The sequence below is a fragment of the Ambystoma mexicanum genome, chromosome 9, assembly GCF_040938575.1.
Source record: "Ambystoma mexicanum isolate Mex_15411 chromosome 9, UKY_AmexF1_1, whole genome shotgun sequence".
In the NCBI taxonomy this organism is placed as follows: domain Eukaryota; kingdom Metazoa; phylum Chordata; class Amphibia; order Caudata; family Ambystomatidae; genus Ambystoma; species Ambystoma mexicanum.
In genome coordinates this window covers 1,115,363,345-1,115,391,208 of record NC_090931.1, presented here as the reverse complement: position 1 = coordinate 1,115,391,208, position 27,864 = coordinate 1,115,363,345, and the positions used below count along the sequence as shown (strand labels likewise).

Sequence of the window (27,864 nt, the reverse complement as noted above, 5' to 3'; positions counted from 1 at the left end):
AGAAAGACAATTAGCGCTTTTGTAGCAACGTAGTAGCAGTTTTGAAAAGCATTGTCCGCGCCTGGCGGTATACGTTTCACAGGAATTCGTCTATAGGGGACGACTAGAGAACTTTCCAGGTGTGGAGCAAGCGGCAATTGATTTGTGGGGGAAGAGGTCTGGAGGACCGTTTTAAAAAGCGGGCTTCGTGCGGGTCAAGGAGTGTTACCTCAATGCCCGGGTCAGTGACATACCTGCCTACATTTGAAAACCAAAAACCCTAAGGTTTATACCCCACCCACATCCACACAAGACCCCGCCCATTTACACAGCTCCATCCACACTCCCCGCCCACCTGTCAAAAAGGTAAACTCGGTTGGTGTAGCTTTCATTAGAAACCTGTTTGCAGTTTGCACTTTACAGTGGAATGCAATAAATGTGAATGTTCAAGGACATGCAATATCAAAACAGATTTAGTGCTGCTCTAAGTTTATGCTTCTTGACAAGATTTCCATCAATGAACAATTAAAACTATGCAGCAACAATGGTTCCAATTCCCATGCTTGCCCATACCTCTCAACTCACACGCTTTTGGTGGGTGTCACCTGCCTTGTAAATGGCTGACTCACCCGCCAAGCCTCCTGCACGCCCATTCTTTCCAATGGGAGCCTCACCCACCAAAAACAAGATCAGGTGATTTCACCCGCCTTTTTATCACAAATGGTTGAGAGCTATGCTTGTGCAACTATGAAGACAAGCACATTATGCCTTCTCACCATGAATCTCCACCATATATGCAGATTGCACCTTCCTGAGCAATGGCTTTGTAAAGTTCATGTCATAACAGTGCTTAAGCATGCAACATGTTCACCTGGCATTTAATAATGCTTGCAAGAGTTCTATCGGCAGCAAGAGAGGCACAGAATTCAGTCTTGTTTTTCTTAACCATGCAGAAAATCCTCTGAGTGTCTGCATTGCTGTGTGGTACAATAAGAACAGACTTGGCAACTTTGCTGAGGAGTGGGAACTGAATTTTGCAGCCATTCGGATGGATGATCATTCGGGACCCCGAAAAACTGCATCAAAACCCAGAGATACAAGGGTCTTCCCCTGAGACCCCCAGCAATTGTTAAAAACCCTGAGTTAGGCAGGTAGGATCAATGCCCCTATATCTAAGGCAGCTTTTAATGATGCCTATGCTTTTGCACTCTGGCCTCTTCTCTCTATTCCCAGCTGATCATAACAAAATTGAATTAAAAAAAGGTGAAGCATGGGGCTAGGTGATAAGTTACTCATGCTTAGGCATCACGGCCCAAGTTTCACTGGGTGTCCAGTACCGGAGTTCGATGTCACAGGTGCCCCTGCAACCCTTTGGGCACGTTGGAACATGTGGGTGGAAAGGCTGGAGATGTACTTCGCCATGGCCAAGGAGGATGCTGCCGCAGCTCATAGGGCTATGCTCCTGTTTTATGCGGGCAGCCAGGTGCACCAGATTTTCAAAACATTGCAACCTCGAAATGACTCGTACAGCGCAGCTAAAGAAACACTACAGGAGTATTTTCGACCACTGGTCAACAGGGACTATGAGAGGGTTTGCCTGCGGCAGGCACACCAAGATTCGTCTGAATCACTGGATGCATACCATGCTCGGCTACGGAAGCTACACAAAAACGCAATTATCCATGGATAATTGCAAACCCTCCAATCATTAGTAATACAATTCATGCGTAAAAACGCCACACAATCCCTTCCAAAAAACAACCCTACTTAAAGGGTGTATATTCTAGACAAAAGACACTGTGTATGTTAGAATTCATTTATTTTATTCATCAGTCAAATATCATCATGGAAAAACATGACATAAAACACATTAACTTCTCATCTATTAGAAACAAATTTTAGTAAAATACATATCACAACAACCAGTGATCACATCTCACACATCATTTCACACATCCTCTTTCATCCCCATTCATACAGACAACCACTCGTACTTGTCCAAAAACCACAGTTTTAATAATTATGTTCTGTAATCAGAACTCCCATATGTTTGGGCTCATTTCTTGTCTACGGAAAGTGCATAGTTGACAATCTTTTTTGAGAATCAAAAACAAGGTAAATGTTCCAAAATAATGACTTTTGAACATGTATCAATTACCACATGTTTTGCTATAGACCCAAGTAGGAACCAACTCTGGGTGTTGCTGCGGAGGCTAGCCATGACCTGTCAGCTAGTGGATGAGACTGATGAAATTAGAATGCAAATCATCCAGCACTGCTCATCAGCGGCGCTGTGCTGCAAGATCATAAAGGAGGCCGACATACCCCTACACAGAATCCTGGAGCTAGGAAGAACCTAGGAGCTCTCCACGTCCAGGGCAGCGCAGATGGAAGAGGCGTTGAAAAGAGGATGCCCAGAGTTGGTGCAGGCGATATCGACGAAAAGGATCGCTAAGATCCCGAAGAAGATACAGAAGGCAGAGCACGCAAGTTGCACAACAGCTTCTGGTGGTGAGCCAGAAGCCGTGCAACGCCTGCGGTGTCCCGTCACATCAATGTAAATGTAACCTTGTAAATGCGCCCAGATACCTACTGGTTAGGCGTGCTATATAAATAAATAAACAAACTCACGATCAGCCATGCCCAGCAACAGGAGCCGCGGGCGGTGCAGCAAGTTTAACCATTACGGCCGGATGTGCAGGGCACCCTGGTAGTCTGCACAAGCGTCCCGACCACCCCTGACGCCGACTCAACCTCAGTAACGGCAGGTGGCCAAAGTGGATTAGGACGGGAGGCCAGGACCGGCTTCCCTGTCGAGAATGGAAGGAGCAGGTGACATAGAGGAATCATTCTTTATTTCATTGATATACCTGGACCCCAGGCAACAACGAAGGAAGCCCCAGTGCTCGATCACCGTCATGAACACAGGGATGTCGATCCTGGTTGACACTGGGCCTCGGTCAACCTGATGCCGGCAGCCTAGTTCAAGAAGCTCTCACCAGCGCTGCCACCGATGCAGCGCCCGACCATTCGCATCTTCACATATGGAGGCGCCTCACCCTTACCACTGTATGGGTTCTTTGTCGCATTGGTGCAGCACGAAGATGTCACAATACAGGCAAGTTATCTGTGACGCCGGTGGCAAAAGAGACCTTGCTCAGCTGTGCGACCGTAGAAGACCTAGAACTGGTACACTTCACCTTCCAGGTATACCGCCAGGATGTAGGCGGTCTGCTGGCATGGTTCCCGTGCCTATTCAAGGGAGTGGGCTGCCCAAAAGGACAGGGGGTGCGGCTGCAAGTCAACCCAACCATCCACCAGGTAGCCCTGCGCCACCGGCGCGTACCGCTCCACATACGGCAGAAGGTAGAGGCTGAAATTATCAAGATTGAACAGTCCAGCATCATTGAAAGAGTGGAAGGGTCCATGACCTGGGTGTCCCCGATTGTCGTGGCAGCCAAGCCAAAGTGTCCAGAAGAGGAGCGCATCTGCGTGGACATGAGTCTGTGCAACCGAGCGATCGGCAGGGAGAGGCACCCCACGCTAGACGACATCCTAGCTGACCTGCAGGGAGCACAGCTTTTCTCGACGTTGGACCTCAAGGCCGGATACCACCAAGTCCCCTTGCATGTGGACAGCAGGGCCATCACAATGTTCTCCTCCCATATCAGCCTGTTTCAGTACAGGTGGCTGAGCTTTGGAGTGTCGTCAGTGGCTGAGGTCTTCTAGAAAACCATCAGGGAAGTGTTGGTGGGCCTCCCAAGGGTCCTCAACATGAGCAACAACGTGCTGGTATATTCTGTGTCGCCAAAGGAGCACATGGCCAGACTCACAGCGGTACTGGACAGGCTGTCCCAGGTGGTGCTAACCCTGAACAGAAGGAAGTGCACGTTTATGGAACCAAGGGTGGAGTTCTTTGGGTTCATCTTTCATGATGGGCGACAGTCACCCGACCGCAAGAAAGGGGATGACATCAACCAGCACTGGCTCCTACTTTGCCCTCCGAGGTCTGCAGTTATCTCGGCATGGTCAACTTTTGCGGAGGGTTCATCCCAAACCTCGCCACCCTCACCAAACCACTGCAAGTCCCAATAAAAAAGGACAAGTACTGGAGCTGGGGCAAGGCAGCATAAGAGGCATTCGATGCCACCAAAGCTGCCCTCGCAGCCGACACTACTATGGTGTACTTTGACCCTACGAAGGAGTCAGAGGTGATGGTGGATGCGAGCCCGGGTGGGACTCGGGGCGGTGCTCCTACAAGTTTCCGAGTCTGGAGAAAGGCAACCGATTGCATTTGCGAGCAAGGCACTCTTGAACGCACAGCGCAGGTATTCGCAAATTGAACGAGAGGTGGTGGTTTTCCTCTGGGGTGCAGTAACTTCCACATCTACATTTATGGACACCCCATCATGGTGGTCACAGACCAGAAACCCCCGGTCCCCGTCCTAGGCGGGACCGCACCCAGGCACCCGATCAGGCTCGAGCGCTGACTCCTTCAACTGCAGGAGTACAATGTGACGGTAACCTTGCGAATGGGCGCCGACAACCTAGTGGACTACTTGTCCCGACATCCAAGAGGGCTGGCCGGAGGGAAGGAGACACCAGTGGACGACACCAAGGCCACGATCGCGATGGTTACATAGGCTGCAGTTTCCAGGTCCATGTCCGTCACTGACGCCGCAGAGGCGACCCACCAGAACTCAGGCATGCAGGAGTTGACCAAGCAGCTGCGGGCGGGACGATGGAAAGACTCTTTGAGCATCACACAAACCCGCACACCCGAGGTGCAAACCTTCTTCCAAGGCCTATGGAACATGAGGAGCAAGCTCATGATAGGGCCAGAGCTTGTGCTGCTCTGGGGGACGCAACTAGTAATCCCTATGTCCCTCCAAAAGGGAGTCATCAAACTCACCCATGTGGGCCATCAAGGAGTTACCAAGACGGTGGCGAGGCTTTGCGAGAAGGCTTTGGACAAATTCTCAAGGTACCCGGTGGTACACTTCGTGGTCTCCACTGCGGTCATACCAGTTCGGAAAGAGACATTCACCACCTTTGGGTTCCCGGAGTCGTTGAGGTCGGACAACGGGTCCCCCTTCCATAGTGAGGAGCTGGCCACATTCCTAGCTTTGTATGGGATAAATCACCACCGGATTACAGCGTGCTGGTCCAGAGCCGACGGTGACGTGGAGTGGTTTATGCTGACCCTCAACAAGGCCTTCCGCATTGCCCATGAGAGGGGGCAGACGCTGGAGCCCACGCTCACGGAATTCCTCATGGCATACTGCACAACGCTGCACTCCACCACAGCGGTATACCCGGTGGAAGCACTGTTTAGACGAAAAGTCAGGTCAACAATCCCGGAGCACGAAATTCAGTTGGCGGGAGTAGTAGAACCCTCACTATTGAGGAGCAGACAGGAGCAGTCAAATGCCAGAGAGTCGGCTCGCAGCGGCCTGGTGCAGCAGCCACTGGAAATTGGTGATCAGGTACTGGCCAAGAACCCCACACACAAACTATGTCTGCCTCACGATCCGATCCCACGATGATCACAGAGACCCGCCAAGGCTCACCCGAAAACTACAGCTAGTTCTGACGCATGGGATGACACGGAGAGTGAGGACTGCCAGCCCAGTGCCAAGACAAAGACAGAGGGCCGCCAACAAGAGGCAACTCAGTGCCCAGCCCGGCAAGATATCCCCAGCGCTTGCCGCCGAATCCCTTGAGATATTGTGTGATGGAGTAGGCGGTGGTGAAGCGCAAGTATAATGAGTGACATTGTTTAGTAGTGTTATTGTTAAATGTTCTTGTTTGGAGGAGATGTTACGGCGCACGTGAACACCATGTCCAGTGACTTACGCCGCTGTTAATAAAAGGGTAGGTGTTCCCGCCCAGGGACAGACACTCTCAGTTACCCACGCAAGATGTCTCACGTCTTCCTTTCTTGGCCTGGCGCTAACCGCCCAGGCCTACAACAAAGACTCCTGCCTAAATCAGGAGGGTTGGCATATATGAGGCAGACCTCTCATTCGGTCTCACAACAGAGGAGTTCCTGTGGGACATGGCCTTGTGAGATTGCGGCCGCTGAGATCTCGCGAGACTGCGCTCGTGAGAAGTGCAGCATTCCCAGAGCGTTCCGGGAGACAGCAGACACTTCCTGGCGCTCCTCCTGCTATTTAGGCCGTCAGCCTGACTTTGATACTTTATATATAAACACTCCAATGAGCATTATCCCACAGCAGTGAAGCAACTGCAGTGGTGGCTCAAGAGACTTACTTACCTCCTGTTAACTTATGTTAATCATTTCACCTGCATCAGGTTTATGCAATAAATCCCTTACACTACAATCTGGTGTCCAGTAATACTTCTGCCACTACAGTTCCTTTTAGGTGGGTGACCGCCCATTGAATTGAATGGACGGTTTAACTGCTTGGCGGGTGAGTGAACTAATTCCTGGGCTGGTGACACCCACTAAAAGCGTGTGAGTTGAGAGGTATGGCTTAGGGTGGCCAACTTTACAAAAAGGTTTCGCAGGACACCTTGAACGTGAGTATCAGAAGTGGCCCTGTAGTGCGTGCAGTTCCATATGGTGTAATTTGCGCACCCTGTATCCACTTTTTTGGTAACATTAGTGGCAGGTGGCATTTTAACACATACACAGCACAACAAATAACAAAACTGTAGGCCCATTATACATGCAGAAGACTCTGCTCTGTCCAGATCCTGTGGGGCAAAGTATATGCAAATGTCCTAATTTGCATATGCATTGACACCAACATAAGTGTCTTCACAGAAAGGGCACTGCCAGAAGCATCATTAGTCTTTGATACTTAAACAGATCCGCCAGGATATTGCAGCATCGAATTTTAACATTTTGTGAAGTAAAAAAGCAAACTACAGAATAACAATTTATTTTTTGCAGCACATTTTTAATTGGTTGGAGGGTGTAAGATTGGCAAATTGCAAGTGTCTCGGGAGGATAGCTCAGGGGCAAAGCACTCATCTTCGAAACAAGATGATGCAGGACAATACAGGTTCGATACCCGGGTGCGTGCTTAGAAACCTCCGGGTATTAAGCCCGTTATAAGTAATGAATTGCAACTATGGCAAAAAAAGAAAGAGCCTGTGTGTGAAACTACAAGAGAGCCGCGTTCACACTTTTTAATATTAATTTAATAGGAAGAGTCCCAGATGTCCCTAGCTTAACAGAACAGTGTTTGTTTTGCTCTACTTTTTTGCTTTAATGTTTGTGCCTATTAAATCATATGAACTGTACTGATTATTAGCAGTTGCAATGGTGAACTAGTGCCCTTCTATGTTCCACAAGCACCCAGACACCAGCACTCCTCACACTCACCAATTCCCCGTCACGACTTACTCTCTCAAGCCTTTCACACACTCCGAACAGTGCCCCCAAATCACACCTTATGTGCCCCTGTTAATTCTACCCTCCTTCATTCTTTCTTGCCCCTTCTCCGTCTTACATGGTGTCTCCCATTTTATCTCACTATTCCTCATTCTTTCTTCCAATCTGCAGTTGGCAGGAGAGGCGAATCGAGGGCGGGCAGTGTGCGTGCAGGAAGGCGGCCTGGCCTATGGACAGAAGTAGAAGGGCCCAGCCTCACCGCAGCAGAAAGATTGAGGAAATACGGTGCACAGAGGTACCTGGCGGGTCGGGGGGCTGGGAAAGAAGTTATGTGTGCCTGGAGGCCAAGACTGCTGCAGCAGTTCAGAGGGTGGAAGCCAAAGGCGGCGAGGCTCTGGAGTATGGGAAGCAGATCTCCAGCGAGTCCAAGGGCAATGAAATGAGCGGGTAGGAAGGAGGAGAGACGCAGAGCATGGCCTAGTCCAGAGAGGCACACTGGATAGAGGGAGGACACAGGCCGGGACCCCTGGCTTAGGCACACAGTGACAGACACCACACTAGAGGGAGCAGACATATTGAGAGCAGAGGAGGAAGGGATGTGACGGGACCATGCTGCAGAGGGGACCTTAGATGATATGAATGTAGGGGCTTTCAAAAAGAAAGCAGAGCTGAAGGGGAAGTGATAGAAGAGTGTGCGACTTGTCAAAGAGACGTATGCAGAGACCTGGGTCCAGATACAGAGAAAACGCAAAGGTCCCATTGGAGACATATGGAGAGACATTGTTCGGAAGAGGCTACAGAGGGGTGGACAATGCGCTAAAAGACAATTCAGTGTGCAAGATAAGTGTGCTCTAGAGCAAACTTTGGAGGGTAGTGCTGCAACTTGGGGCTTCCTCAAAGTACCGCAGGAACGCACTCCTCCACTAAAGGGGGTGAGCAAGTCAGGCAACACTGTTTGTTAAGATGCCACCGGGTGGACCTACAGGCCCCTCCTGGGGATACAGCGCTTACAGAGGTTCTGCAAAAAGGATGATACCTTCATCAGAATGGAAAAGCAGCTGAAGGAGGCAACAGGAGAGTCGGGAGCAGAAGGAGTGACAAAAGAAGATATTTGGAGTTTTCTAAACAAAATAAAAGCCCCCAGGATGGACATTCAAACATCCATCAGAGAATTCCGTGGTAGGGTAGACATAATAATATGATATATGATATGATATTTCATTTTATGATATGATGTATTTTATTTATATAGCGCCTATAAGTGTTTCAAAGCGCATCAAGGTGGGGGGGGGAGCAAGGTAAAATGTAATAACATTCTTACAAGACCTTGAGACATTAGAATGGGCAGCGGGGGGGGCGTGGCTAACGAGCCATGGTGTAGGACGTGCCTTGCTGAGCAGCTCCTGTGGATCCAACATTGATCCGAAATATCATGCTGAAAAATGACCCGCGTACCTCAAAAATGAAAGCAAAGGCGTCGGAAAAAGTGCCCCACAATAACTGAAAGAAGCAAGTGAATCGAGTGAAGTATTATGAAGAAAAGGAACTTTTATGAATGCGGCTGCATAGAAACGAAGACACACAAGGTGGCGGACAACAAAGGGAACGCAGCCGCGACCGCAGAGGTAATTGAGCCGTGCTATGGAGATTAATGAAGAGGACAGGCATTCAACACTCGCGCAGCGCTTTGTCTTTGTATCCTCTTGCGCCTAACATTATGAGCAACATTTGCTCATAGAACACAGCGTCCTGTTATATCGAGGCCAATTACATGACTTGGAGTGGCAGAGCGAACTGTGCAGCAGATACAGTAGCAGCATTCAGTGAACTTTGGCTACAATAGCGTTGGAGCTCCAGACACGAACGGAACATTCCAAGCAGCCGCATATGCAGCAGCATGTGCAGAGCCGACGGAAAGGACACATTGATACTTTAAACAAACAACAGTGAACGAGCCGTCCTGTGCGAGAGGGAGCCAGCGCGGCTTGCATGATACATTCCTGCTCGTAATTGTATGCAGAAGCTGAGATAAGACACTGAAAATAACATCTCCCTGCCATTGCGTCGAAAGGAATAAGTACCCCGCACAAACGAAATGCCATATTAGTGCCTAAAGGATACGGACACCGGATGCCAGTTATTTACTACAGTGATGGAGGAAGGACTTTTCCACTGTGCTGGGGATATATGCCCAGGTAACTAATCTAGTAATGCCACCCCATAGTGAAAATTGGCACATGGCACCACGTATCATATGAGCCTGAGGCGTAATAGTGGTGAAGAATGAGGTACATCTAATGGCCCCAGTGAACAAATGTGCAGGCCATTGATTGCCACGGCGGTGGAAACATTGCATGCAGGGTCGAGCCAGAACATTGATGGTACCTGCAGGACCTGTGTGAACACTGGCACGGGTGCACAGAGTACAGAACATGCAGACTACAGATGGCTCTGCCAAGAGTCTGAGGAGGTCTATAGGAAGAAGTAACAACGGTTGAGGACGTGGGAGGATGCAACTCACTCGAAACACAACTCAGCGCATATAAACACATACTGCAGTCCTCTGAGGATAACGCTTCCAGGCCCCAACTGTCCCTGTGGCGTCACAGAAGAACGGGGAAGCTGAATTGTCACATTACGAAAGAGCTGGAACTAGAAACACAGGCAGGTTTGCATGATGTCGATAAGAGGAGCTAACGCCAAGAGTAAACAACCCACGATGGACGTCTTTGCCTAGACGCAACAGACTCCTACCGCACCAGCACAAAGTGCCGAAGCTACATCCGTAGAAGGTACCCCGGCAAAAGAAAACCAGCTGATCCTAGCAGCTATAACAGAGTTGAAAACCTCATGGGGGACAGCAATGGCGGACCTACGAACTGCCTTGGAGACCAAAATAGATGCAGTAGGAATAGAGGTCACCCTGCTGAGACAAGATGTCAGAGCGCTGGCAGAAAGAACGAGTGGTCTGGAGAGTGCAGTGAAAACCAACACAGAAACCAGCACAAACAACACAAAGGAGGTCCATATACTAAAGCAGCAGGTAGCTAACCTCGAGAACCGAGCGGAAGAAGCTGAAGGAAGGGCGAGACGAAACAATATCCGCGTGGTCGGCCTGCTGGATGGGGAAGAAGGCCAGGACCCCAAGGACTATGTGGAGAATATGATCCTGCAAGAGATAGGGGCCCGAAAGCTCTCACAAGGATTTACAGTTGAGCGAGCACACAGGGCCTTGATGAGGAAACCGCGGCCCGGGGCCCCCCTCGGGCAATAATTGCAAAGATCCCGAACTATAAAGATAGAGAGAAGATCTTGGAGTACTTTCGTAAAGGTGGAACGATAGAAAGAGCATCTGCAACCGTCACGGCGTATCCTGATTACACCATGCTAGTGCAGAGACAGCATTACAGCTATGTGGTGGTCAAGAGGAGACTGCGCACAGCTGGAATCAAATACATGCTTTTGTATCCTGCGAAGCTCAAAGTCCTGCATAAAAGTAGAGCATTTTTTTTATATGCCTGGACTTGTAGGGCTGTCCGGAACGAGAGGAGGAGCAGGACCACGAGGAGCACGATAAGTGATGGCGATATTTCATGCATAACGAAATGATAAATGGTGGGGGAGTCCCAGAAGAGACTGTGTGGCACAGATAACAGGGTAAGGGCACAGATGGATAACGTCGAAATTGCATTATGATACTCTTGGACTCGTTGAACTTGTTGGACTGGAATATAGAGTATAAAGCACACAAGTAAACTGGGTAGCATTAAGCGTGGTGAATTTGAAGCAAACAGGAGTAGCAGGATGAAGGCACCCTACCCCCAGGAAGTAGTAGTAAGACAGCCACTAGAGCGACTTTACCCTGCTGAGCTGCGAGTACAAGCTATTGCCAGAAAGGGCTAGATGCGGGGGTGCCTGAGATCCAGGGATGTAGCTGGGCAACAGTTGGGGAGGGTATTGTTGGGGCAGGGAAGGGAGGTGGGAGGGAGGGAGGTTGGGGTGTTTGATGTGTTTTTAGTTAAGGGGAGTTCAAGTTGGGAAACGAGCCTATATGGAAGGGAAATACACTTGGATTTGGACTGCACTGGGGGGCAAGGGTGGGACTCTAACAGGCCATGGGGGATCTTAAAATAATTACTTGGAATGTTAGAGGGCTCAATAGCCATTTAAAGAGGAAAAGGGTTATGCTATACCTACGCAGACATAAGATAGACATAGCCCTGCTGCAGGAGACTCACCTGACGCGGGATAAGATGGAGATGATCGGGAAGAAATGGAAGGGAACTGTGGTGGGCTCATCATATTCGGTTTACGATAGGGGAGTAATCATCTGGGTGGCGTCGCATGTCCCGTTTCAGTTGTTACAGACAATAGTGGAAACAGACGGGAGGATGGCCATAATGAGGGGATTGGTGGAAAACAGGGAGATAGGCATTATAAATATGTATGCTCCGAATCAAAACACGGCAGCATATTTTAGAACCCTGTGTAACAACCTAAGCATGTGTGCGGGGAGTGCAGTGATTTGGGGAGGAGACTTTAATTGTGTACTAAATCCTAAGGTAGACAGATCAGATGGGAAAATGGATAGACCCGCCCCAGCCGCCAAAGCATTGCAGACACTGCTGGATGATTTTGGGCTTGGGGATGTATGGAGGTCACATCACCCCCAAGAGAGGCAATATTCGCACTATTCCGTTCCGCAGCAACTACATACTAGGTTGGACTATATTTTTGCCACGCAAGAGATAATAACAGAGATCACGCAGACAGAATATAAAGCAAGGGTCCTCTCAGACCACTCGCCATTAATCCTAGGATGGCAATATCGACCCCCGAGAGCGAGGATCCCGACATGGCGCCTCAGAGCAGAGGTGCTGAAAGACCCCTTTTTTAAGGAAGATATGAGGGAGAAGATTATTAACTACTTTGAGATCAATATTGGCAGTGTGCACTTGGCGGGCACACTTTGGGAGGCCTTTAAAGTTGTGATGAGAGGGGTAGCCATAGCAAAGTCCAAAGGGCTGCAAGGAGGGATCCTGGCTGAGCTACAGGAAACAGAGGCATAATTAGAGAGGACATTGAGGGGAGAAGATAATACCAAGGAAGACACTGAATTGATTCTCAGGCTGCAACAGAAATGTGCTGGGCATTGGGAGAGACTGTGTAACCTTAACTATATAAAATACATAGAGAGACAGCATGCAGAAGGGGATAAACCAGGAAGGATCTTGGCATGGCTATACAAGAGTGAGACCCCCCAGGCCCATGATTAGAACAATAACAAGGGAGGATGGGAACATAGTTGATACCCATGAAGGGGTTAACCAGGAGTTTGTAGAGTATTACAGGCTACTATATGGAGATGATGAGGAGAGTAATCACACGAAGATAGTATAAACATTGGAGGACATAGGACTGCCGCAGATCAGCGCGGAGGAGCGAGAGGAGTTGGACGCACCGATTACTTTAGAAGAGTTAGAAGAGGTGGTGCCCACCAGCAAGACTCCGGGGGATGATGGACTCCCAAGCGAATTCTACAAGATATTTAAGGGAGAGGTGCTCCCCCCACTTTTAGAGATGTTGAATGAGGCATATGAGATAGGTAGACTGCCAGAGTCCCTCAGAGAAGCGATTATAATACCGCTTCCCAAACCCAATAAGCCTGGACATAGCTGTGGTTCGTATAGACCCTTATCAATGTTAAATCAGGACAGTAAAATACTGACGGCTGTTTTGGCAAATAGACTGAGGAGGGTTATTGGTAAATTAATACATCCCGACCAGACAGTGTATGTTCCAAATAGGAACATATCCAATAATCTTAGGCGACTCCATCGAGTTATTGAGCATGGAAACAAGAACAAAGGTCAATTGGCAATTGTATCATTGGACGCAATAAAGGCCTTTGACTCGGTCAAATGGCCATGGCTGATGGCGGCATTGGCTGGCTATGGAATAGGGCCAGGATACCTACAGTGGGCAAAAATGTTATATAGTGAACCGCTGGCTAGAGTTAAGACGGGGGCAGTGATATCAGAAAGGTGGCAACTCCGTAGGGGTACTAGACAGGGATGTCCATGGTCTCCTGTGCTTTATATACTGGCCCTGGAACCCCTAGCGATATACCTGAGGCAGCAGTATGATAAGATAGGCATTGCCGTGGGAGGGGAACAGCACTTAATTTCCCTTTATGCGGATTATATGTTGTTGTATTTGCGACACCCGGAAGAAAACCTCCAATACATCCTGGAGATGATGGAGAGATATGCAGGGCTGTCTGGTATAGCTGTGAACCCCCAGAAATCTAGCATGTTCCCACTGGGTAGATATAAAGGGATCCCAGTAATACAGCTACCGGTGTTACAGATACCATGGGAGGTTAGCACATTCCGATATCTTGGGATAGATATATACCATACAGTGGAAGAGGCGCATCAATACAATACAGTAGTAGCGATTAAGAAAATTATCAATTGCACGAAGTTCTGGGTGAAGCTGCCTTTAGCAATGATGGGGCGTGGGGCAATGTTGAAGATGGTGGTCCTACCCAGGCTCTTGCACTACTTTGCGAACATACCACACTGGATAGCAAAGAAATTCTTCATTAGATTAGATAGTATGTGCAGGGATTTCCTTTGGCATGGAACACGAAATAGAGTGGCCCTCTGGAAATTACAATCCATATGAGAAAGGGGGTATAAAACTGCCTAACTACAAAGTTTATTATATAGCAAGCCAGCTGCAATATGTAGCTAAGTTGCTCTCAGAGGAGGTGACCTCTGAGTCCAGGCTTTTTCGACAGGACTGTGCTACGTTCTACTTAAAGGAAATTATGTGGCTGCCCAAGGCAGAAATGGAAGGGCATCCAAAGATGATGATACTTGGGTGGGAGATGTGGCGCAGGGCATGCCAGATGAACGAGAACCCACTCCCGTGTTCCCCTCAGGTACCGCTAGTGGCGCTAGCGGGTGAAGAAAGGCAACTAAGGATGATGATCAGGAACCACTGGGAACCGGTGGGGATAGCAACGATGGGTGATATTTGGCAAGAGGGGACTATAATAGACTTCGAAGTGTTGGGAGAGGAAACCGGGTTACACACGGGCCAGTATATTACGTATCATAGAGTGGTGCGAAGAATCAGGATGACATGGTCCGAAGTGGTACTAGGGGAGGAGTCAAATGCTACCACAGATACGATATATGACATAGCGGAAGGGGGACATGAGATATCTAGAATATATGAGTTGATGATGTCCAAAGTGGGAAAAGAGGTAGTACAACTGAGACAAGATTGGGAGGCGGAAGTGGGAGTCCCGATGGGTGATGAGATGTGGGAAAGGGGCCAAGGGTATCACAAAAGGTGTCAAGGAACTGTAACGCTCACCTGATTCCCGCAGAGGCGCCGGTCTTGACTGGGTGAATGCTGTATCTTCAAAGGTGATGTGTAACACACGGTTGGCTCTTTGGGCTGGACCTCTGTGCACTGTATGTCTGACTCGAAGAGTAAGATGTCTGCAGATAGAAAATATGGGATTAATGAACTGGGGTTATTGGGTGCCTCTCTCCTCTTCCCTTTCTCTTCTCCTGTAGAACCCCAAAGGTTAACGCCCTCACCTTAGGTAAGTGAACGCCGAGCTCTCCATCTGCCTCGGGGCAGGGTGCCGTAACCAGTTTCTTCACTGGATAAGGGTGCAGGCCTCTTGACCTCAGAGGACTGCTGGCCGTCGTTAACTGCACGAACGGTAAGTTCTGGGCACTTCAAATGTCTTAAAAGTCTTTTGTAATGATATCTCTTGTTTTGCAGGGTTCCGGCGATGGCGTATGGCGGGCTGATGAGAGTTGAGGATCGAACCCGCGTGAGGAATAGAAGCGCCTGGAAGCACGTAAGTAAGCGCTTGTAGCCTGCTTCACGATGCGCACTAACTGTCCCTTTTATCTTGCAGGTACAAGTTCGGAGCTTTAGAGAAGCTGAAGGGTACTGGAATACCCACTGGATTCGGCGTGGGAAGGAGTAATGGCACGTGAGTAATAAAGCTGCCCAATGTCTTTAAACGCACCTTCTTTTGTCTTTCAGATGCAGGATGCAGCGCCGAAGGCCTCCGGAACGTGCGAAGAGCTGGTAAGCTTTTGTCTTTCAGATGCCGGAATGCAGTGCAAAAACCTCCGGAGCATGCGAAGAGTAGGTAAGCCTTTGTCTTTCAGATGCCGGAATGCAGCGCGAGGCGTTGGTGACAGCCGATGGACCAGGTAAGAGATGCGCTGCCACTGAAGACCGTAGTGCTAACCTGTTCTTTCTTTGTCTTTACAGGTGCTGCTGAAGACTGGATTCCAGGATGGTAAGCCTTTGTTCCCTTTGGCCCAGGATCAGAAGCAGAAGACACGATGAGCGTTCTGCTGCAGAGAATGCAGAATAACACAAAGCAAGATTCATCCATCGGGTGTGGTTTAAATAGCCTCCTGTAGTGCTTAGGTGTCTCCTTCCACAGCCACGCCTAGGTAAGAAAAGAGTTCCTGCTTTCCAGAAGAGTTCCAGTGTTCTGAACCTAGGGAGTGGCTCCTGCCCCACCCAACAGGAAAAGTAGTCCCAAACAGAAGAGGATCAGGGGTTCAACTGGCAGGTAAGTAAGCAGCATGGTCTGCTGCAGGTAAGTCCACCCAAGCATTATGAGCCCGGCGCTTCCAGCGCTGGGACTGGGCATCTTTATGAGCCTGGTGCCACTGGCACCAGGACAGGGTCCAAAAGGTCCCAATTGGGACTGGCTGGCACTCGGAACCGGGGTTATGGGTCTGCTTCCAAGGGAGTCGGGCAGGTCCTGATCTTTTGGAAGCAGAGATCATGACAGCACCCCCCCTCAAGGCCCCTCCCAAACCGGGCTTCTCCGGGGGTTTGGGCTTGTTAGGAAATGTTCGATGAAATCTTTTGATTAGACGAGGCGCGTGGACATATTCTGCAGGTTCCCAGGATCTTTCTTGGGGACTGTAGCCTTTCCAGTCAATCAGGTAAAATAGTTTAGATTTGGAGATCTTGGAATCCAGGATGCTTTTGACTTCAAACTCGAGTTCTCCATCAACTAGAATAGGTTTTGGAGATGTAGTTAGTCGGGTTTGAGGTTGCACAGGTTTTAATAGAGAGACGTGGAAGACCGGATGTATCTTCATGTGAGGGGGCAAGTCCAACTTGACCGCTACTGGATTTACTATGGTAGTGATGGAATAGGGACCAAGGTATCTTGGGTTGAATGTGCGTGGTCCTTTTAGAGGTAGATATTTGGTGGATAACCAGACTTGATCTCCTACTTGATATTGGGGGGCTTCCTTCCGATGTTGGTCTGCTCCTTTCTTGTATTGTTCTTTAGCCCTTTGAAGGTGAGAAACGGCTTCCTTAAAGGCTTGGGTGATTGTAGAATGCAGGTGGTCTACTGCTGGTGTTCCAAGATCTTGGAGTGGATCCAACGTATAAAAGAAAAAACGGGGTCTGCCCAGTTCCCGAGTGGACAGAGTTATTGTAGGCATATTCGGCTATCCAAAGGATATCTTTCCAAGTTTTTTCAGTTTGTTGTAGCATGCAGCGCAAATACTGTTCCAGAGTTTGATTGGTCCTCTCGGTTTGTCCGTCGGTTTGAGGGTGGTGGCTGGTCGAAAGTCTCACATCAATTTGAGCCGACCGACAGCAACTTCGCCAAAAATGAGAAATAAATTGACTACCTCGATCCGAAATTAGAACTGAAGGAAAACTGTGCAGTCGGACGATGTTTTCGAGAAATTCTCGGCCCAGAGTTGCTGCTGTTGGTAAGCCTTTGAGTGGAATGAAATGCGCCATCTTGGAGAATAGGTCCACGATTACTAGGATCGTATTGTATCCGGAGCATGGAGGTAGATCGGTGATGAAGTCCATAGAAAGCGTATGCCAAGGGCGAGGCGGGATGTCAATAGGGTGTAAGAGGCCGGCTGGTTTTTCCTTTTGACTCTTGTTTTGGGCGCATACTCCACAGGACATTATAAAGTCTCTGATATCTTTTTTCCAAGACGGCCACCAGAAGTAGCGCTTGATCTTTTCCGAGGTCTTGGTCATACCGGGATGTCCTTCCATTAAAGAATCGTGATAACAAGAGATTACCTTTTTCTGTAAATCTGTGCTGGGCAGGTATAACCGTTCTTGGAAATATAATAGGTTGTCCTTCACCGTAAAGTCCTTTCCATGCAGATGCCAATTCTGTATGTCTGCTGGAGTTACCAGTAGCCTGGCTTTATCCTTAACTTCCTCTATGGATTGTGTGGCGATTACACCTAGAATTCTTTGTTCGGGAATGATAGGTACAGGTTTAGGATTGATCAAATGTTCTTCCACTCCCATCCGAGAAAGGGCATCAGCTTTACCTTTTTTTGTACCAGGTCGATAGGTAATTATGAAGTCAAACTCGGCAAAGAATAGTGCCCAACGGAGTTGCCTAGAGGATTGAGCTTTTGCGGTTTTCAAATATTGCAGGTTTCGGTGATCTGTAATCACAGTAACGGTGTGTCGGGCCCCCAGAAGATAATGCCGCCAAGCCTTAAAGGCGGACTTGATAGCTAGAAGTTCCTTATCAGTAATAGTGTAATTGATTTCAGGAGGCGAGAATTTGCGGGACCAAAATGCCACGGGATGCAACTGATTGGTTACTGGGTCCTTTTGTGATAGAACTGCCCCCATGGCAAGGCTCGAAGCATCAGTTTCAACGATGTAGGGGAGTTCTGGGCGAGGATGTTTTAAGATCGGTGCAGAGATAAATCTAGTCTTCAAATTCTGGAGACCATTCAAAACGTTTGTTTTTCTTTAACAAGGCGGTGATGGGCTGGACTATTCGAGAGAATTCGGGCATAAACCTGCGGTAAAAGTTAGCGAAGCCTAACATGCTTTGAACACCTTTTACGGAGGATGGCGATGGCCATTTGAGAAATGCATCGACCTTCTTTGAATCCATACGCACTCCGCTAGGTGATAATATGAATCCCAAGAATTCAACTTCAGTCATGTTGAAAACACATTTTTCCAACTTAGCGAAAAGTTTGTGTTGACGCAATCTCTCGAGGACCATTTTCACGTGTTTCCGATGTTCAGTTTCCGATGAAGAATAAACGAGGATGTCGTCAATGTAAACAACAACACACACATCTATGAGCTCTCTGAGGACATCGTTCATAAAATATTGAAAGGCGGCCGGGGCATTGCAAAGTCCGAAGGGCATGACCTGATATTCAAATAGCCCATACTTGGTGCGGAAGGCCGTCTTCCATTCATCGCCCTCTTTTACTCGTACCAAGTGGTAGGCTCCTCTAAGATCCAGCTTTGTATATATGCATGCTTTTCTGACTTGGTCCAGGAGTTCAGGGATCAAAGGTAACGGATATCTATTCTTAACGGTGATCTGGTTCAGGGCGCGATAATCTATACAAGTTCTAAGGTCCCCTTCTTTTTTTGGAACGAAGAACAAAGCTGAGGAAGCAGGGGACTTGGAAGGACGAATAAACCCATTCGCTAGGTATTGATCCAGGTATTGTCGGAGGTGAAGATTCTCAGGCTCGGTGAGGGCATAAATTCTACTACAAGGAGGAGTAGATCCAGGTATCAGGTCTATCTGGCAGTCATAAGACCTATGAGGAGGTAGAGAGTTAGCCTGATCCTTCCGGAAAACATCTTGGAATTCTAGGTATTCAGGAGGTAACTGGGGAGCCTCCGAGGAAATTGCTGCCAGTGCAAAACCAGGTCGAGGGTGACAAGTAGAGACACATTCTGGAAACTGAACCGTTCTTGCTCGCCAATCGATCTGAGGATTGTGCTTCTCTAACCAAGGAATTCCTAGAATAATCTGGAACTGAGGGGCCTTGATCACATCGAACACGATCTTCTCATGGTGTCCATCTTGACTTACTAGCGTCACTTCTTGGGTGGTATGCGTTACTGGTCCGGAGGCTATCTCCGTACCATCCACCGTAGTAATGACGTCCTTTACAGCCTTTGGACAAAGAGTCAGATTCATCCTCAAAACCATTTCATGATCCACATAATTGCCGATGGCACTGCTGTCGACGAAAGCTTCAATCGCATGTAATCGATCCGGATGTTCAGGGCTAATGAGGACCATAGGTATCACGAAATGCGAGGTCACTGAACTGGTTTTAACGCTCGGCAAGAGGACCTCTATTCTTGTCGGGCGAGGTCGTTTCCCTGCTCAGAGTTTGTGACCCTGGTAACTGCAGCTCCTACTGCCTTCTTGGCTGGTTTCACCGGACAGTCTCGAAGAAAGTGCCCCGAGTTTCCGCAATAGAGGCATAATTGCAGCTGTTTTCTCCTTTCCCGCTCCTTTTGTGTTAGTGGTCCTTTCAGGCCCCCTATTTGCATGGGTTCCCCGGAGTCTACTCCTTTGGTAGGAGTTGGTGGTTTGGAAAATACTCGAGCATCAAACTTGGAACGATCGGCCTTCCTGTTCTGCAGTCTGTGGTCAATTTGAACGACTAAGTCAATATAGTCCGAACAGTCTTGCGGGGGATTCACTGCTTGGGCTAACACATCTTTGAGCTCTCCACGTAGACCTCTATAAAACAGCGTAATCCTTTTGTCCTCAGGCCATCGAGTTTCCACTATCAGTCTGTTGAAAGACGCAATATAAGCCAAAAGGTCTTGATTACCCTGTCGCAATGAAAGGAGCTCATTGTCCAAGGCCTGCCCCTGTGAATGTCTTGCAAACAGTTTTTCCATACTGAGCTGAAAAGCTTGAAAATCATGGAGAACCGGATCATCTTGATTAACTAGAGGGATCGACCAGTCTGCCGCATTGCCACTAAGGTACGAAAGCACGAAAGCTACCTTAGCTTGATCAGTTGGAAAGGCTGCTGGCCGGCATAAGAAGTGCAACCGGCACTGATTAATAAATACTGCAAACCTCTTTGGGTCACCAGAAAATCGTTCGGGCGGAGCCAGAGGTACATTCCCAGGTAGGTTGATCTGCACTGGGTTCGTAGAGGATGTTGAAGGAAGATTTGCCCCTGATGCGGGTAACGGAGTTTGTCCGGCTTGTGACTGTAGCAATTGTCTAGCGAGATCGTCTGTTCGCTCCTTGGAAATAATCAGTTCCCTTCTTAGAGCATTCGTTTCCTGACGGGCTGCATGCACTTCTGCTCTTAGTTCCCCCAAGTAACTGGGCTAGCTGGTCAGTATCCGAGGTTTCCATAGCGCCTGGGTGGGAGTTTTGCGGTAGGCTTTGTGTTCTGTAATGCTCACCTGATTCCCGCAGAGGCGCCGGTCTTGACTGGGTGAATGCCGTGTCTTCAAAGGTGATGTTTAACACACGGTTGGCTCTTTGGGCTGGACCTCTGTGCACTGTATGTCTGACTCGAAGAGTAAGATGTCTGCAGATAGAAAATATGGGATTAATGAACTGGGGTTATTGGGTGCCTCTCTCCTCTTCCCTTTCTCTTCTCCTGTAGAACCCCAAAGGTTAACGCCCTCACCTTAGGTAAGTGAACGCCGAGCTCTCCATCTGCCTCGGGGCAGGGTGCCGTAACCAGTTTCTTCACTGGATAAGGGTGCAGGCCTCTGTGACATAGGGCATATTTCTGGCATACATGTAAACCCTACAGAAGCATTCTGTTGCCCTGACAAGGCAATATCTGGAACCATTGAGCTGTCAATGGAACCTTCTTGTGACATGGTATCTATCACAACTGAGTCTGCCCTAGGTGACTTATTTTCCTGGGTCACCCTATCTCCTCAGTCTCTCAAACTGACTGGTGTACTGATTCTGGGACCACTTCCCAGTTGTCTAACCTAGTTTTCAGTCTCTCCAGTATTGCTCTTAGTCCACTAAGGCACATACTCATTTCATTTTCTAACCCTGTGGTTGCGTGCATGAACCAGGGGTATTACAGCAGTCCCGTGGTTACATGCGATGCGTCAGCACATCCATTTGGAAGAAATGGAGGTTGCCTTGGAAACTGTCAACCAAGGCATACCTCCTGTGTCACGTGCGAAGCCGACGTCCTTTGCGGAAGCACGCTGCCACGCTGACTCTGCCTCCGCCTGAAGTATAAAGCCAGTCCTTTCCCTCATTTCGGTGCTTCCATTTAGGGTTACGGTATTTTGTACTGCTTACTATTCCAGACAGACTACCTTTCATCTTATTCCGGAAGCTCATACCTTTTCAACTCCTCGTTTCAATCCTGACTATGGACCGTGCACTGACCCTGATTTGCCTGTCGAATTTTTAACGGCATGGCCCTCCGTGGGATTCTGAACACGGACCACCTTGACCCTGCCTTGTCTGCCGGTTCTGCTAAGGCACTGAATTCATTGGATTCCGATTCTGGTTTTGCTGCCGCTCCGGTCCCTAGAGCACCAGTTCCTGGCAATACGCGAACGGAGTACCCGCTCGGAAACACCTCCTGTGTCAGCATCAGCGTTTCCTTGGACCAACGGACATCCTACAACTCTGCTTGCTCCTTACAGTACAATAAGAGTTCTGTCTCATTTAGGGGTTTCCATTGCTCCACTTTATACCTGCCTGTTCCAACAGCACTTGATCCTACTCCAGTCACTGGTTACCTTTGCTGCTGAAACATCAGTCCTCCTGTCAAGTACTTTATCTACCACAACCTTCTAGCCCTCTTAACATGCACTTTGAACGCTCTGCTGCCAGTACACCATCCCGTACCCAGTGCGTTCCTCGTGCCACCCGGGATAGTTTGTCCCTTACTAACCTACCTATTTGTTATTTTCTCCTGCTGTGGTTTTTGTGGTGCTTAAATTGACTTCAACCTATCCTGGTGGTAAGAACATTTGAGCATTGGATTTCCGCGCGAAATATTGATGGAATTGGGACTCCTGAAATGTATCAGCTGTTTAAAAAGCGAGGTCTTGAAGGGAAAGAGTGGTATAAACAAGTGAAACGGCAGGATGTGAACAAGCAAAGTGAGGATAAGTCCCCTTCCGCACCACCGGAAGAAGAGATGGATAACATGTCCATGGGGATGCCATCACCATAACAGCCACCCTATGCTAATTTACGTAAGGTTGTAAGTGCGATGTTGTAGACAGAGTCCAAATACATGCATTCGAAATACGACTAGGATTGGGGTCAAACTCCGGTAGTGTCTGCCCTGATTAAGATAGGCAGACAACCTCATGTGAATGTGAAATTATTTTGGCAATCAGGAAATACGCAAGAGGTTACAGCTTTGATTGATAACGGGGCGGAGGCCTCCTTGATTCATGGCAATCTTTCGAGATTTAATGGCAGGCATTTTACTATTACTGGACTCGGAGGGAAAGAGACCCTTAAAATTCAAACGAAAGTGGACATGAAAATTGGTAATTTAAAAAGGAATAAGTACCAAGTATTGATTGTTCCTATACTCAAATATATTATTAGCTTTGATATTCTGGAGGGATTGATTTAGGACTAAGAGGTAAAACTTACCAGTTCGGTGTGAGTGCGTTGACGTGTACTCCCCTTATTGTGGAAAAATGGAAAATGACCCCCGTGCAGGTTCCGTTAGCCACAAAGCAGGTATCTAGGAAACTATACTGTATTCCTGGGGGGCAGAAGGAGATTATAGACACCATTAAGGGATATGTTGAAGCAGGCGTGTCACGTCCTGTAACAACGGCTTAGAGCAATCCAGTCTGGCTGGTTAAGAAGCCAGACGGAAGCTGTAGGATAACTGTAGATTATCGTGAGTTGAATAAGTACACTCCTCCGTTAATGCCTGCCGTTCCAAATGCGGTTACTTTGATCGAAAATGTGCAGAAGTTCTAAGGAACTTGGTACGCACTGATAGACCTGGCAAATGCATTCTTCCCCATACCGATTGCAGAACAATGTCAAGAACAGTTTGCATTTTCTTGGAATGGGAGGCAATATACGTTTCAATGTTTGGCCATGGGGTACATGCATAGTCTGACCATTTGTCACTGGCTGATGGAGGAACATCTGGACAAGATCCCGTGCAAAACTGATGAGCAAATTTTGCACTACACTGATGACATCCTGATAAAGGGAAAGGATGAGCAGAGTGTGCGAATGCACCCAAACATCCTTATTGAAGGTTTGAGAAAGGAAGGATGGGAAATTAATGAAACAAAACCTCAGGGTCCAGCGGAGATCATGGTTTTTCTGACAATATAATGGGCATCGTGAAATGGTGCCAAAGGCTAAACAAAAAATCTTTGTGTTTGTTACACCAGTGAATAAAAAACAAGCCCAACAGTTCATAGGGTTATTTGGATTTTGGAGACAACATATACCACACTTGGAGCAGATTTTAGTGACTCTGCGCAAAGTAACATGGAAGAAATCTGAGTGGGGAGAGGAACAAGAGAGAGTGCTGGACTTGTTGCCATTGAGGGCAGGTGAGGTGGAATTAAATGTGTCTTTGCAGGAAAACTATGCCAATTGGAGTTTGTGGCAGAAACAGGATAGAAAGTGTGTTCCTTTGGGATTTTAGAGTTGGAAGTTACCTGAAGCTGGTGACCGATATACTCCCTTTGAAAAGCAGTTGTTTGGCATGCTATTGGGCTCTTGTGGATACAGAACAAATGACAGTGGATCATGACGTATTGATCCGACTGGAAATTCTGATCATGCAATGGCCACTAAGCTCTCCTAAAATACATCGAATAGGACATGCCTAAGAAGCTAGTATCATCAAATGGAAGTGGCACATACGAGATTGTGCCAAGACAGGGAAGAGTAGAGCAACATTACATGGGCAAGTGGCTGGTGTTCTGCTGGTTGGTTTGGCACCATCAGGGGGGACTGCAATTTGTGAGTCTCCTGTGAAATGGGGAGTTCCTTGTGAGGAGTTAACTAGTAAACAAACTGAACATGCCTGGTTCACTGATGGTTCGGGTAAATATGCAGGGACTGAGAGACACTGGAAGGCAGTGGTGTATAATCCAAAAAATATTGACAACATCGGGAAAAGGGAAGAGTAGTTCATTTGCAGAACTGTATGCAGTTTATCAAGAATCAAAGCAAGAAGCCGCTGGCTATTGTTATATATATATATATATATATAGATATATATATATATACTGACTCATGGTCCGTTGCAAATGCATTTGCGGTTTGGATGCCAACATGGCAGAAGAATGGATGGAAGAGTCATGCAAAGAAATTAGGGGTAAAAGAACTGTGGCAAGATATCGCCAACATGTTGAGTCATAGCACAGTGACAGTATATCATGAAGATGCACAATGCGCGAAAGACTTATTAGTACATTGGTTCAATTCTGTTGCAGATGAACATGCCAAAATTTCAGCCATGGATGCAAGGCCTGATGAAAATGATGAAAATGATCCTGAATGGAATGCTAAGTGGGCACAGCATAAAAGTGAGCATCTCAGAGAAAAAGCTCCTCTCAGCTGGGCACAAGATCGAGGAATTAGCATTCCATTAGAAATAGTGAAAACAGTAATTCTGCAATATCCAGTGTGTCAGCATCGAAAACAGAGATCTATTCCACATGTCATACGTGGTACACTAAAACGAGATACTTTACCTGGTCAAATCTGGCCGATAGATTATATCGGATCGATGCCAGTTAGCAGAGGATGTCAGTATGCGTTCACTATTGTGGACACATTCAGGATATTTAATGGTTCTACCATACAAAAGAGCCATGCAATTGAATACTATTAAATTGTTGGATCAAGTGGCAGTCTATTATGGAATTCCTTTACAGATTCAAAGTGACAATTGGTCACATTTTAAAGGAAAATTGATTCAGGACTGTTGTCAAGAAATAGGGGTTGAATGGATTGTTCACATCCCCTATCACCCTGAGGCTTCAGGATTGATTGAGAGAATGAATGGGTTGTTGAAAAGACCATTTCCGAAAAACTGTCGAGGGTAATCTGTAAGGGTGGCGTGAGTCCGTTTTGGATGTGGTGCAAGTGCTGAGCAATAGACCAATGGCCAATAATGAGACCCCATTGATGCGTATGTTAACTCCAGCCTTACAAATGAAGCCGAATAGAGCATTTGAAACACTGATGTACTGGGAAATGTCACCTGGAGCGCTAGCTCCTTATCGAGCAACACCTACCGAATCTGCAGGGGTGGGTTTACATGCAAGAGAGGAGATTAGGTTAGAACCCAGAGGAATTACTGTTAATGACTCAGGAATTGGAGTGCACATTCCATCAGAACATATGGGATTAATTTCCCCTAGATATGGATTAGCATTGAGAGGAATCCAAGTTTTGGGGGGAATTGTTGATGCCGACTATCAGGGAGAGATAAATGTTATCCTAATCAATAGTGGAGAAAACATGCTACCTATCCATAAAGGTGATAGGGTGGAACAATTGATTATTGTACCTTTAAAGTTGTCTATGGTGTAGAAGGGAGAGCTACCCACAGTGATAACTACACTTGGTGACATATTTTTTGCCTCGTCAGACAGAATGGTTCCAGGAGTGAAATTATTGGTTGAAAAAAGTACTCGTCTGCCGGTTCCGGCAGATGTAATTGCAGCAGGGGAAGACCAAGTTGTTCTTGTGATGGAACCAAGGAAGAGAAAATGGAGTCATGTTCCCGCTGACAAATGTTATTTACAGGAGTGATGTACTTCATTGATATCTTGTTTTTTTCTGAATTTGTTTTTTTCAGACCCTGTGTGTGGTGTTTGCGCTTGTGGATTTGTGTGGAGACATGTGAGCAACGTTGGCAGACATATCAATTTTGCAGCTGAAATCAACGATCTGGATGACGACTGACGGCTTTGATGTTATGATGTTGCCTGCTGCTGATTCGACTGCATTGTATCGTGATGCCTTGAGGAAGCGTCGTGGACATGGGTGTGATGTTTTGCCCCCTTCCACAACTTCCATGTCTTTTGTGCGGCAGGGCTATGCTGCAATTGTTCAGCACCCTGAGAATGTATGGGTCTTCCTGGCCCGTCTTGTGTTGAACATCTCACACATATGCTTGGCTGATGTTCATGATGCTGCGAACCTGATTTCAATGTGCCTTGTGGCTGTACCAACGCCGGCCCCTGTGTTGTGGCACGTTTTCAGAGTACTGCATAATGATTATCTCATGGATGATTCCGATGTCAGAGGCTATTTGTCTGTTTATGAGTAGTGCAAATTTTGTGCAGTCACAGATCGCAAATGGAGAAATATGACCCATATTGTTACCTACAATATTGCTCCTGCTGATGTTTGTTACTTGATGACTTGTGATCCTCTACGCATCTGCAAATGTCAACAATTTGGGTTGCAGGGTCATTGAAGGGATGTGTTGTTTGGAAGATCATTCCTGTTCTATTGAAAAGCACATTGGCAGTTTGGGGGACCTGATTTTCAGGTTACGTAGGACCAGAGCGGGGACTGGTGGGATTTACTGTTTTCCTGGATTCCTGAGGCACTGCGCTATGTTCTTATTTGTGTTTTTGCAGTAATTTATTTTTGGTTGTTTGTTGTTGCTGTATTTCTTGTATTCCCAATTTAATGGCGATGTTTCGTCAATTTTGAAAACCATCCTTTGTTTCATTGGGGTATGGCATTTGATTGTCCAAAGGGTGGAGTGTAATGCGTGTGCAAAAATGAGCTAAAACATGGTGCCGGTACACAGCCATTTGTGGACATTCACTTCCAAACCGCAATGAAAGTCTACATTTGTGTGAGTTCAGTTAGAAGGCAGACATGAAGTCTGCAATGGTGGCAAGATTATATTATGAAACAGAAGAGCTCACTATGAAGTATAGTTATTGTATTGTTCGCTCAAGGCCAAGCTGAGAAGGGAGTCGGAGATGTGCTTGGTGTAGTGATAAGGGGAGCTGGGAATGAGCGCATGTGAAACAAAATGGGTTTTTTCCACTGCTGTCTGGATTTTTCCGCTCTTTGCTACCCATGCTTGCTGTCTGTCCTTCGGCCAGTGATGCTTGGCAACCTAGGAGGGGTGGGGATTTTTACCCAATAAGAGAAGAGATATCCTGATGGTAGACAGAGAGGGAGGACACTCAGCTCCAGATCCCGTTAGTACATGTGATCTCCCTGCCTACCTGCCTTGGGACTGGGTAGTGTCATCGTGGGCAAGATGAGGTTCTCGACTACAACTACACTAACAGTGATGTAGACCTTGTGTAACTATCCTTGCTTGTGTGTTTATGTATGTGTATAACCAATTGCATGTATTCCCATAGTTATCTGTATGCCTATGATATGTGAATAAAGGACCTGTAAAGAGCCAATTATATCCCAATTGCTAATATGGGTGTGTATTATTGCCTTCCCGAGTCCAAGATCTTTTAGTCCTTGTAATAGGGTGAGTAGCTCTGGAGTCATTACACGTGTCAGAAAAGCAAAACAGACACCAGCGACCCTCTCAGGTGAACGGCAGAGTTGGGGAGGTGAGGTCAAGCCTGTGGTACTAACCTTGACTGGTGAATTGTGAATCGTACAAACCAAGAAAAGGCGCACACAGCCAGTGAGTTGGTAAAGAGAGCTGAAAAACTAGTGTGTGTTAAAAGTTTGA

The 27,864-nt window shown here is 47.5% G+C and overlaps 1 long non-coding RNA gene across 1 annotated transcript; it reads left to right on the top strand.

Annotated features, from left to right (window-relative positions):
- Positions 1 to 8: 8 nt before the first annotated feature.
- On the top strand, positions 9 to 27,582 carry LOC138489784 (uncharacterized). The gene is made up of 3 exons (XR_011274900.1): positions 9 to 220; positions 7,514 to 7,637; positions 25,996 to 27,582. It is a non-coding gene; the product is annotated as an uncharacterized lncRNA (long non-coding RNA).
- Positions 27,583 to 27,864: the final 282 nt, after the last annotated feature.